Below are 11,691 nucleotides of genomic sequence, written 5' to 3'. Positions count from 1 at the left end.
CGTGGGACCAGCGTACCCTCCGCAGGCATGTCACCAAAGGCAATCTGCCTGCCGCCCTCACGGCGACAGGCAGAGCGCCCCCCCGGCTTGCCGCCCCAGGCACACACTTGGCGTGCTGGTGCCTGGAGCCGCCCCTGGCTCCCAGGGCTGTTGAAAGGATTAACTAATGTCTGTGAAGCGTTTTGTAACTGCTATCACATAGGTATATTTACTAACAGCACAGCTTGTATGCAATCACTTCTACACAATCACTTCTGTCACTTAACCAAAATGATGCAACCTGCATAAGACAAGCGCTAGCTTAAGGAAAAATGTAGAGTACAACACTACCAAGGTTTCTGAAATGAAGCTTTTCCCCCTAGTATTACTAAGAATTTGCAAGAAGCCCAGTCTTGCGTGCTATCAAGCGGATTGCTATAAACAGCTGCTCTCAATTATCCTGGTGCTGGAGGGATATGTCAGGGCTATGATGACGCAGAGAGAAAAAAAGAGGAACAGAAACCAGTTCACATAGACATGACTCAGCTTCTGTTAAATAAGCCCTGGGTTTAACTGCATCTTGTCAAATAATTACACAGCACATTTAACTGGGCATTTTACACTTCTCTCCTTGCTTGTCCATTTTGATTTTCTGTTTGTACTACAAGGAATAGCTCCACTTACTAGTGCAAAAATTGGCAGAAATACCATGTAAACATAAATCTTAAAGACCAAATGGCAGTTTTGCAAGAGTAAATTGAACTATTACTGTATAAATTTTGGATGAGATTCTCAAAGACACCTAATGAAAAATGTTAAAAAAATCATGAACAGTTACCTCACTTTGCACAGACCCCCTTTGTATCTCCCTAAAGCTTATAACTATACTTAATGATTTCAAAAGAGAAGCTTTTATTGTGATGCACACAATAGTAAAGAAGGAATATAACTATGATATGTTTAAAACTTCTTTTTAATTGGCTTTAGCAATAAACAATAGGACTCAATCCAGTCTGGATTTGAGTGTTTTTATAATTATGGGCAGGCTACCTCCCCTCTCTCCATTCAAGATATGGCTACACTAGAGAGCTTACAGTGGTGCAGCTGCATCAGTCCTAGTGCAGACCTCTAAACCAACATGGTCCGTCGACTTAATTAATCCACCTTCAATGAGAATCAATAGCTGTGTTGTCTGGAGAGCTTCTCCCATCAACACAGTGCTGAACATACTGGTACTTAGGTTGGTGTAACTAATGTCACCCAGGGGAACAGCTTATTCACACCCTGGAGCAATATAAATTATATCGACCTAAACGGTAGCCATAACCTTAGATTGTATTCCAAATCCATATGTTTCATGAGACAGAACTAAGCATATGTCACTCAGCTTGTTTTTCCGATGTACTTATTTCTGTTTGTAGACTATGGAGGGACTTTTGTAACCTTGATTTATGTGTTCCCAATGAATAATTTAAAGACCAGGCATAGAACCAAACTGAACTCTTTAAGGTTTGAGCCTCTGGAACGACTACAGATAATTCAATATAGTAGAGGACTGTGAATGATACAATCAGTGATAGAATTAAAAAAATTATTTAAAATAAAATAGTTAAGCAAACAGACATTACTATATAACCACACACTGCACTGATACTCACATTCCAAGATGACCAGTCCCTGGATGAGAAGAATGGGTATAATCCTTTCTCTAGTGGTACCTTAATGGTGAATGAGCACACTAATCTAAAGTTAGCATACTACTCATTTTAGAATCAATTATAACAACACCTCTTAATTAATTAAACCTACCTTTTGCGATAGCTATATTTCCCTAGCACATTTAATCTTTCAAATACCATTTATCAGCTATTAATATTGATATCATTCTAATTATCATTTGCGTCGGTTCAAATGCTGCAGTTGCCACTCTTGTAAAACATTCAAAAATTCCCCTACAACACCAGTAATATATTAACTATTTGCATCACTTCTATTGATACCTCTTCTTTGTTCATGCTAACAAACTTAGCTTTAGCCAATAGGAAGCCAAAACTTTAAGCCTAAAGTCCTGCTCCCAGCTTGAATTTCAGCACATTTGCAATTAGCATAAGCAAACATTACCCTGCAGGCTACACTTTGTGTTTGTTTAGTGCACCTACTCTTTTCAAAAGTCCTTTGTACCTTTATGACAATACATTTATTGTTGACTCTGGAGAAAGAAGCAGTGTTACAGCTATGTTTTCAAAATCGTTTTAACATGGATTGAAATGTTCTGAAGAAAACAAAAGTGATTGCTGTCACCTGATACATTTTGTGTGCTGCATGGATGGACATGTTTTTTTAAATTTATGGTCTGAAGTTTATCAAATGCATGCCCTGCTGAAGCAAAGCAGATAATAAAATAAAAGTACATTTGAATCTAACAGTATTACTTTTAAATCATATTTCACATGTTCTGTGCATTCCAGAGTGTTGTGTGTCTGACAAAACACAGAATTTGAAGTTAGGAGTGACGGGCGCCTACAGCACTCATGAGCACCCCTACAGTAATAAGTTGGTATGCAGGCTAAGTTCTCAAAAAGGTCTGCCAAAACTGTACAAAAAAACCCAAAAAACAGTTGCATGCAATATCTGAAGTTAAGCACTAGGAAACTGCACATGCATCCAATTTGTGCATTCACCTGAATGTTTTGCAAGAACATCAGTACAAATTTTAAAATTTAGTATCTTTGTGTGCAATAGTTGAGGGGTGGGGAGAACTTTGGTAAGAAAATCACAGTTAGTTTCAAACATCCAAAGGATTATTATTATATGCATCAGTGAGCATTTTTTATTTTTAAGAATTTTAAAAATAGGAAAAATTTACACACTCCTGTTTGGAAAAAGAAGTCTTGGTTGATGAAATCTTAAAGAAACTTCTGATATGTTTTTGTTAAATTATTTTGTCATAGTTTAGAATTGCTGAAATGTGTTGCTGATTACAATTGCCCAGTCTTCCTTACTTAAGAGGAAGCATATGAATTGAAAAACCATAAAGAAGGAAACCATCTGAGTAGTTCTCCTGGTAAAGGATGCCTCCCCCTTCTCTTTACAGAAAGTACTGCTTGTGTGTTTTATGATTCAGTCACATAGACATCATTTAGCTCCAAACCTATCTGAGGTTCCACTTAACACTTTATAGTCATACTGTAAGGATGTGGTGGATGGAAACTATGTCAAATATACTGCTGTTTAAAGTTCCTAAGCCTACACAGCTTTAAAAATCAAAAGGCTCTACTGAAATCATAATGGAAAAGTATTTTAAGGTGGGAAACTAATCTCCAAAAAAACTAATATATTATTTTAAAGAATGTAAAATGAACTCCCTAAGATGGTTTTCAAATACTAGGTTCCCTTGAATATAAACTGCAGGCACTTTTATGGCATGCAGAACTTACTCTGCATTCATAAAGCATCAAAGGCCAGATGCTTCACTTTGAATGGGAAAATGCTCAAGGCCAAAGTTTTGGTACAACTCCATGCCCCATAAGGACAGCAGAACTGTCTTAGATGATATCCTTTGATTTCTGCAAATCTGGCTGTAAAAGAGGTTTATAGAGCTGCTTTTCAGAGACACTAGGTCAGTGTCCTCTGCCAAGCCCATACTGGGACTTAACAGTGAAGTCTGTGTTTTCTCCATTCCAGGTATCTCCTTCTGAGTCCAGAATATATGACTAATAATTCCTTCCTACACTGCACACCTTCACTCCTAGGAATACGGTTTTCTGAAACACACATATGTTTGTGGCGAGGAAGCAAGGTCCCAATGGATAGTTCAGATGACTAATGCCATGTCACTTTTGAGAAAGAAATTAGTCTATGAAATCCTAATATTAGGTCATCAACATAATAATTTTGTCTACAACTGCAAGACACTTGCACAGATTTTTGGCTTAATACAGTCAAGTTCCCCTTTCTTAGTTTTAAACATTAGAAAATTAGGACATTTTTAGGCCCTGAATTTTATTGCACAAGTGAACGTGTCCAGTATGCGTTTGGTAGTACATACCGTTGGAGGAGCTCCTTGCTAGGCAACAGCAATGAGAGTGCTGTTCTTACACCAGCGACAGAGATATAGCAGAAAACATGCTGCTAGGCAATGGGCTCCCCAGTATGGCAAGGACAGTGGTAGCATGAGTGCTGTTGTAGCTTCCTAACAGACTCTCTTCACTAATACCCATGGCACGATGGCATGAACAATATGTCTCCTCTGAACAACACAAATTTCCAGCAGTGGCTGTTGTTACCACTGTCCTTTCCAAGCAATACAATTTTCAGCATAAGCAACTTGTTAGTAAGAAAACCAACAGCTTTAGCTGCACATGAAAACAGGAATGTATTCAAGGGTGCAATGCAGGTACTACAAAATGTAGCACTACTTGCTGTCAGTGAAGCTGCCGGCTTTTGGAGCTGTGTGACATTTAAAGCAGGAATAAAGTCTCTTGTTTTTAAATATATGGCCTTGACCTATTTCTCTATTAAAAACATGCCTCACTAAATAATTAGCAAATACAGTTAAACTTCATTGCAATTAAAACTCAAAATAATTACAATTTATTTTATGTAGGCAAACGATATCATAGAATTCAACTGCAACATTCTGCAGTCTAGGATTCTGAGGCATGCATCAAGCAATCATGAAGTGAGGGACATAATACACACAATATTTGATTTTAGTAATCCACCTAGATTTAGCTAGTCTTGGCATCAGGCCATAGCCCAAAAGTATAGGTATAGCATGTCTCTGACATCACTGATATGCGTGCCCCATGTCACCAAATGCTGAATTCTTTACTGTTTTGGAGAAATAGTTTAAATTCCATTGTCTTCAGTCACACATAGCCTCCCTAAACAATTTAAATTGTAGCTGTTCTTAACATCCCATAAGGGTGACATTTTGAAAGATGATGCCAAGTTAATGATCACATACTGTTCTCCATGATTAGAAAGATGGAAAGAGATTTTTCTCTGCATGTTTCTTTTTATAAAATGATTTTGAAAGTTTGATTTACTGATCTGAAGGAAACATGAGTGAGTTTTCCTTTTAATAACATGCATAGATAACATTGTTACCAGATAATATTGGTCACAGATGAAAAAATGATATTTATGCTTCAATCTTTGGTATAGTTGACAGATGTACAAACGCCAATATAGCCAGGCAGCTCGCCAGCCCATGTCTCGGTGTATTCTTAGGAACACAAAATGTTGCTACTTGATCAGCATTTCTGATTATGATTCCCCCCACAACTGACTGATCGGACTTTTACTGATGTTACACGTCTTGTTGTTTCATGCTGCTTCCACCCACTTTTGGTTAAATTATTCCCATTTGTTGGTGATCTTCCAACAGAAGACACAGGGAGCTGAAAATCCACCCTTTTGGCCAGATTAGCAAACTAGCAGGTCATCAATCAGATGTAGAGGCTGCTGTCAGCCGCTTAAATGTATCAATAAAGCCAAATTTCAGAGATGCAATGCAAATCTGATGGAATCCTAAGTGTGACTGTGAAAAGGCATCTAACTTCTAACAATTACATTTAAGTGAATAAGGTGCTAAGAAAAAATAAATTCAGTGGTCTAACCCAAGAATATTATATAGCTGCATAAAGTACACCCCTAAAAGTTTAAGTTTACAGCACTGCCTTTGTTACAATCCACATAAGCAAGCAAAAGTATTTATTATTTCTTCTTCTTCATTTGTTTACAAGTTGCATACAAGCTACTTATTTAAATAATTGCAACTATGTTGTTTCCCCAACCTTGCTCTTTCCTTTTGGAGTGAACAGCTCCTAGAAATAACTAGTGTCAGCTGTGAATACAAGAGGACAGGTCAAGAATATGAAACAAATGCAAGTTCAGACAGATTTGACTCTTGCTGGGGGCAGAGAGACATTTTCCCTACCCCATCCACACTATGTGAATGTCATCAGATCCTTTTATATAAATCATTTGAGCAGGCACGTGCCTGATTTTCTTTGCAGCTGCTTCCAAGAATCAGAAAGCTTTGCCTCTGACGAGGATGTACTTCAACTGGCCTGTGATTGAATACTGTTTACAAAGCACACATTAGTGCCACATTCCTACTTTTGAACACTGATATATTCCAAGTTATGCTACAGCGTAAAATGTTACTGCACGAAACCGGTGCATAGAAAAGCTTTGACAATCCAAATATTGGATATCATACCTGAACAGGTGAGATTTACATTAACATGCACTTGCAGATATTAAGCCTTGCCTAAATACTCTATTGTCCTTGCAAACTGTTCAGCATTACTGATTGACATTGGGTCTAGACTGAAAGCAGACAACTGACATCTGGTACCCTCGAATAAGTGGGATGCCAACGTGGTAAACAGTTATTCATTAAGCAGTATCATTTACTAGCATTGCACAGAAGGTTTCACCTACTGAATTCAGTTGCTTTAATTTTCCTAGCAAGTTGTATAACAGTATAGTTTCCTCTTACCCTGGTCCCATTGCTACAACACTAGCCAGCCTTCTGAATATAAATTTCTGCACTTGAAAATTATTACAAAATGTTTGCTCCTGGTGTCAACAAATTACATTATGCCAAAACTGGCAAAAAACAGTTTACTTCAGTCCCTGGTAAAATTCTGAACCTCCTAGAATAATCTCATAATAATGTTTTGAAACTCTTATTAGAAATGTCACCATATTTAGAAAGATATATGAGTAAGGGAAACAAAACATCTGCTTATAAGGTTAAAAAATACAACAGTATGTTTCAATCCAGAATGTCCTCCTCTGAACTTGCAAGAACTCTGTTTTGTGTAACTAGTAAACAGACTTGTCACTTACATAGAATGAAGCTTCTGCTAATCCAAAGCCTACAAGTGTGAAGAGCTTTTCCCTTACAAAGACTATTGCTATAAATTAAGAGCCACTTTACCTGGCTAACGATCTCCACCTCTTCACAAGGGTTGGAAGGCCTTTCTCCGCTTGCTACAGTTGCTTGGGATGCTGGAGGACCTGGGTATCTGGGCTTGTAGAAGCAGCTGCAGTAAAAATTGGGGTTAGGGATGTCTCAATATTCCTTCCCATATGTAACATTGGCATTTTCTCATCTCCTTCCCCTTTCTCCTCTGCTCACATGGGGATAATCCCCTGGGAATTTTGCATTTCATAACTATCTGTCAGGAGACTGAGGAGTCATGCAATGGAATCTGCCTATAGTGGAGTGAAGCTTCACTATAAAAGGAAAGAAAGTCCACTGAAACATAGTCAGGGGGCTTTCCCTCAACTTTAACATAAGAGGAATTTCACTGTCACGGAGTGTTGGCTATAAGTAGGTTTCCCTGTACATGGTATTAAGGTAATTAATGCCAGACACATTAGTTACAATCAGAGCCCCATTGTACTAGGTAAGACACAAAATCATGGAAAGATACAGAACCTATCCCCAAAAAGGTACTATGTAATTTAAGATCACTTTAACAGTTGATGTTGCAGATAAAAGGAGGCAACAGGGGAGGCAGGACAAGGGTTACATTGATAGGAACAGTGGGTCCACAGGGAGACTGATTCCATGCATTAGTTATATACACATGATGCTTACAAGTTATTTAATAGTTGTTTTTTGAGGGGGGAAGTGTGTTTATTAGTAAATAAAATAGATAATAGCCATTCCCACAAATCCTCTGCCTGGCAATTATCAGTTGGCAATTTCCTGAAGGCATCAAAGTAGACATGGTTTTGAGAAGGGATCTGAAGGGAGACAGGGTCATGGCTGTACCAGTTAGTTCTGGGATAAGGGGTGAAATGAAAGACATTTGTGTAGAAAAATGGGCCAATAGGCAGTTTGACCATGTTGGTGGAGTGGCAACCAATAAGTTACAAAACTAGATAAAATGTGAGGCACTCAGTGGTGGTGAAGAGCCTAAAATGTGAGGGCGAGAAAGTTGCCATTTGACGTAGCAGAGAAGGAAGACTCAGTGTGGGGATTCAATTCAGGTGATATAATTAGGAGAAGGGGTAAGAAAGAGCATTTGAGTAATTTTGTTCTGAATAGTGAGAAGGGGAAAAGGCCAATGAGAAGGTTCCAGCTGTCAAAACAGGAGAAAGTGAGGGTAATTCTGGATGCTAGTTTTAACTGTGTGTAGTGACAGAGAAGGCCAGATCTTGCAAATTTACATGTAGCTAAAATTCTAGTTTTACCTCTAAATTGGCTAGGTGTAACTTACCAATCATTTCCCTTTAGGAGTAAGCTTAATAAAGTGAGTAGAGCATACCTGTATAAATATATTCAGAGTATTTGTCAACAAAAAATAAGGACCATCTGTACCATTCCCTAGATGTCCTACTTAACATTAGGCTATTAAACAAGCATCAATAAGAATATATCCTGTAACATATTGGAAGGTTTCCAAACACAATGAGCCAAACTGCACTCTGTTTACACCAATGTAAACAAAGGATAGAATTTGGCCCTGTCTTCTTACCACAGGGGCTTGAATACATTTTTAAATTTTAGCATTCAAGTAAACAATCATTGCTTGTCTGAAAATCTGGTAAGATATACATTTTTATTTAAAACCATTTCATTTTGAAGAGCCATCATGAACCTGAATCCAATATATAGAACAATCTTAGCCTACATTGCTTTTAATAAGAGGTATTAAAAGTGAAATAATTTTTAAGAGTCCAGTTTGGATTCCAATATTTTATGATGATTTCGTCTCTGAAATCCAGTAATTTTGGCCAAAAATAGACTGGCCAACATTACTGGATTTGCTTCAATGGCCTTTAGCTCAGGCCCAGAAAAGGGTGAGAGGAATAAATAAATCTATATAAATTATTCATCAATTAAAAAAAACCCCCGAGAAATAATTAACTGATTAATAGTATTTCATAATCTGTAGAGCTGGTTGAATCTTGGACACAATTATTTATGACTAATTTTTTGTCAGTTTGTTGGGGGAAAAAGCTGGCAAATAATTATCCAGGAATATTATAGGGACCATCTCTCTTACTCATTTTGCCTACCTTGTAGTAATGTTGCCTTTTTCATCTAATTTACAGTGAACTTTTGTGAACCACTGAATGACATCAATTACTTACCCACATTCACATTGGAATTTTACTTCTAATATCCATAATCAGCTGACAGAACCATTGGCTTCATTATGACCACACACCTTACCGTAGGGCCTGGCTTGAGTAGCCAGGTCAGATGCTGGGCTGATGTAGGGGAGGAAACAGGGAGACGTTTTTTCAACAAAGCCTATGGAGGCTTTAGTTTAGTTTAGCCATGTCCTGCCCTGCTATCCTTAGTGGACTCCAGTTCAGGGAGTGAGTTCTGTGATATTCCTGGAGTACATCCCCGCCACATCCTGCCCCTTTTCTTGGGCCAGGGATTTGTGCTTGTTTGAGGGGTACAGTGTGCATGCACTTGTTGCTGAATGAGTACTGATTTAGAAGTAGAAATGTTGAAGTAATTTTTATTGTATTTGTCTATGCTGTGCAATTTTTCTCTTTCTTCGCTCACATCACCTCTCCTGAACTGCCTGATCACACCTGATTATTCCTTTCATTATTTTTCTACTGTTTCTTTACTCCTTCACTACTCTGGCTCATTGTCTTGCTCCTGAGCGTAAGGAGGGCTGTATTCCAACGTGCTAAAAAAAAAAAAAGTGTTCTATAGCAAAATTACTGACACCACACAGAATCATCTCTGTTATGAAGTGGGTCAGGTGAAAGACACATAGATCAACTAGCAGATTTCTCTGGAGCACGTGACTTCTGTATGTAAGCTCTCGTTCTGTCCTAATGTCCACTAGTTCACAAGAGATGAGGATCTAGCTCTAAAAATAGCAGGTTATAGCTGGCAGAGAGAGTTTAAAAAGCCACATGATTATTTTGATAACAAATAGGGTACTTTCCCCCCATGCCTAGAATTCCAGCAGGGTAGCAGACAAAAATTGCTCTTTAGCCAAGGTCAAATTGCATTGGAGTCCAATGGTACATGTATGCTTGGTAAGTACATTTCACTAGAAGATCTCAGAATTGAAGCGTATTTAAAGCATCCTTCAGTTCATTCATTCAGGCAGGCACGGGCACCTTTTAAAATTTTGGTGCGCTCTGAAGTGGTGTTCAGATTCTGCTGCACATAACAAGTCTTTAACTGGATTCTTGGTGTCAGAAATCATGTGTGCATGAATTATGATTTTTTTATAGCCTCTTCAGCCAACTGTGCATTTCCCCAGGGTAGCTGCCCTCTTAAGTCCAGTATCCTGGTAAAACTCCATATTTGGCCCTTGATTCTGCAACAAGCCCTACATAGCCATACTCCTGCATCTACGTAGTGTCCCATTAAATTTAATGGGCTCCATATAGGTGCTGGAGTTTGCCCACATGGAGCTCATTATTGGACAGGGACCCAGCTTATTGTAGCCCCCATCCAGTTTAAAAAAGATGCAGTATTCCTCACTTCCAGACCTAAACTTTTGTACGGTATGGAGGGATAGCTCAGTGGTTTAAGTATTGGCCTGATAACCCAGAGTTGTGAATTCAATCCTTGAGGGAGCCACTTAGGGATCAGAGCAAAAAAATGGTCCTGCTAGTGAAGGCAGGGGGCTAGACCCAATGACCTTTCAAGGTCCCTTCCAGTTCTAGGATATTGGTATATCTCCAGTTATTATTTTATTATAGCTCTGCACTGCTAAACAAAGGTGGCTGCAATTCAACAGTGGGTGTTTGTAGTGGTTAACTTTGTAAAACATATGGAGATATAAAATATTATATACATGTGTGCTAGCCAGGCTATCTCCAATAGGATGATCAACTTATAACATTGCCAGATCTCATCTGGAAACAATGGATTCTGAAGGAATTATAATTTGTCACCTTGCACCACTGGACTGATAACTACACATAAACATAGTCAAAGATGTTAGAAGTAAACAGTTGTTAGATACAATAAATAATCTGTACCCGTGTGCAGCACAGACCTGTACAACGTACAGAAGCAATGACATTTTTATATTTAAAGAACATAAAATGCACTCACATTTCTATAGAATATATTCAGAGGTCAAAACTTTGATAATAATTCCCAACTTGACAGATAATGCTGGCAATGAACTTGCTCTTAAAAGGAACAAATGGTAAGTCATTCTAGCCTCAAAAATGTAGATTTTGCAAGAAAAGGTTTAACAAAGTTATTAGAATATTGATTTTTTTTATATATCAGTGAACAATAATTTAAGTGCTAATAGTCTCAGTGTTGCAACCCAATAACAAAAGGCTTGCACTAGAGCAAGCAAACAACAGAATATCCAATCTGAGCAAAAGACAAAAAGTAAACAAAGTAAATTAGGATTTAAAAATTGTTTTAATAATAAATATTACCAGTAATGAAGATAAGGGATTTCTAAGCATATGTATCTGCATGCACAGGAATCACCTGAGTGCTTAAGTTTGCAACTTCTACCATTTTTAATGGTGAGATCATGTCTCCTGCCAAACATAGCTACCGTGGCTGGTTGGGGGTGGTTTAATTATGTTGATGGGAGAGCTCTCCCTTGTCACGATAGAGCAGTTACAGAAGATATCTTAGCACAGTGCAGTAGCATCGGTAGGGCTGTGTCACTGTAAGGTCTCTAGCATAACTGTAGCTACCATCTCCTAACGGTGGTTTCCATTCCCAAC

Source organism: Gopherus evgoodei, chromosome 6 (assembly GCF_007399415.2).
Source record: "Gopherus evgoodei ecotype Sinaloan lineage chromosome 6, rGopEvg1_v1.p, whole genome shotgun sequence".
Taxonomy (NCBI): domain Eukaryota; kingdom Metazoa; phylum Chordata; order Testudines; family Testudinidae; genus Gopherus; species Gopherus evgoodei.
The sequence above is the reverse complement of the archived record's forward strand: the minus strand, read 5'-3'. Positions refer to the sequence as shown.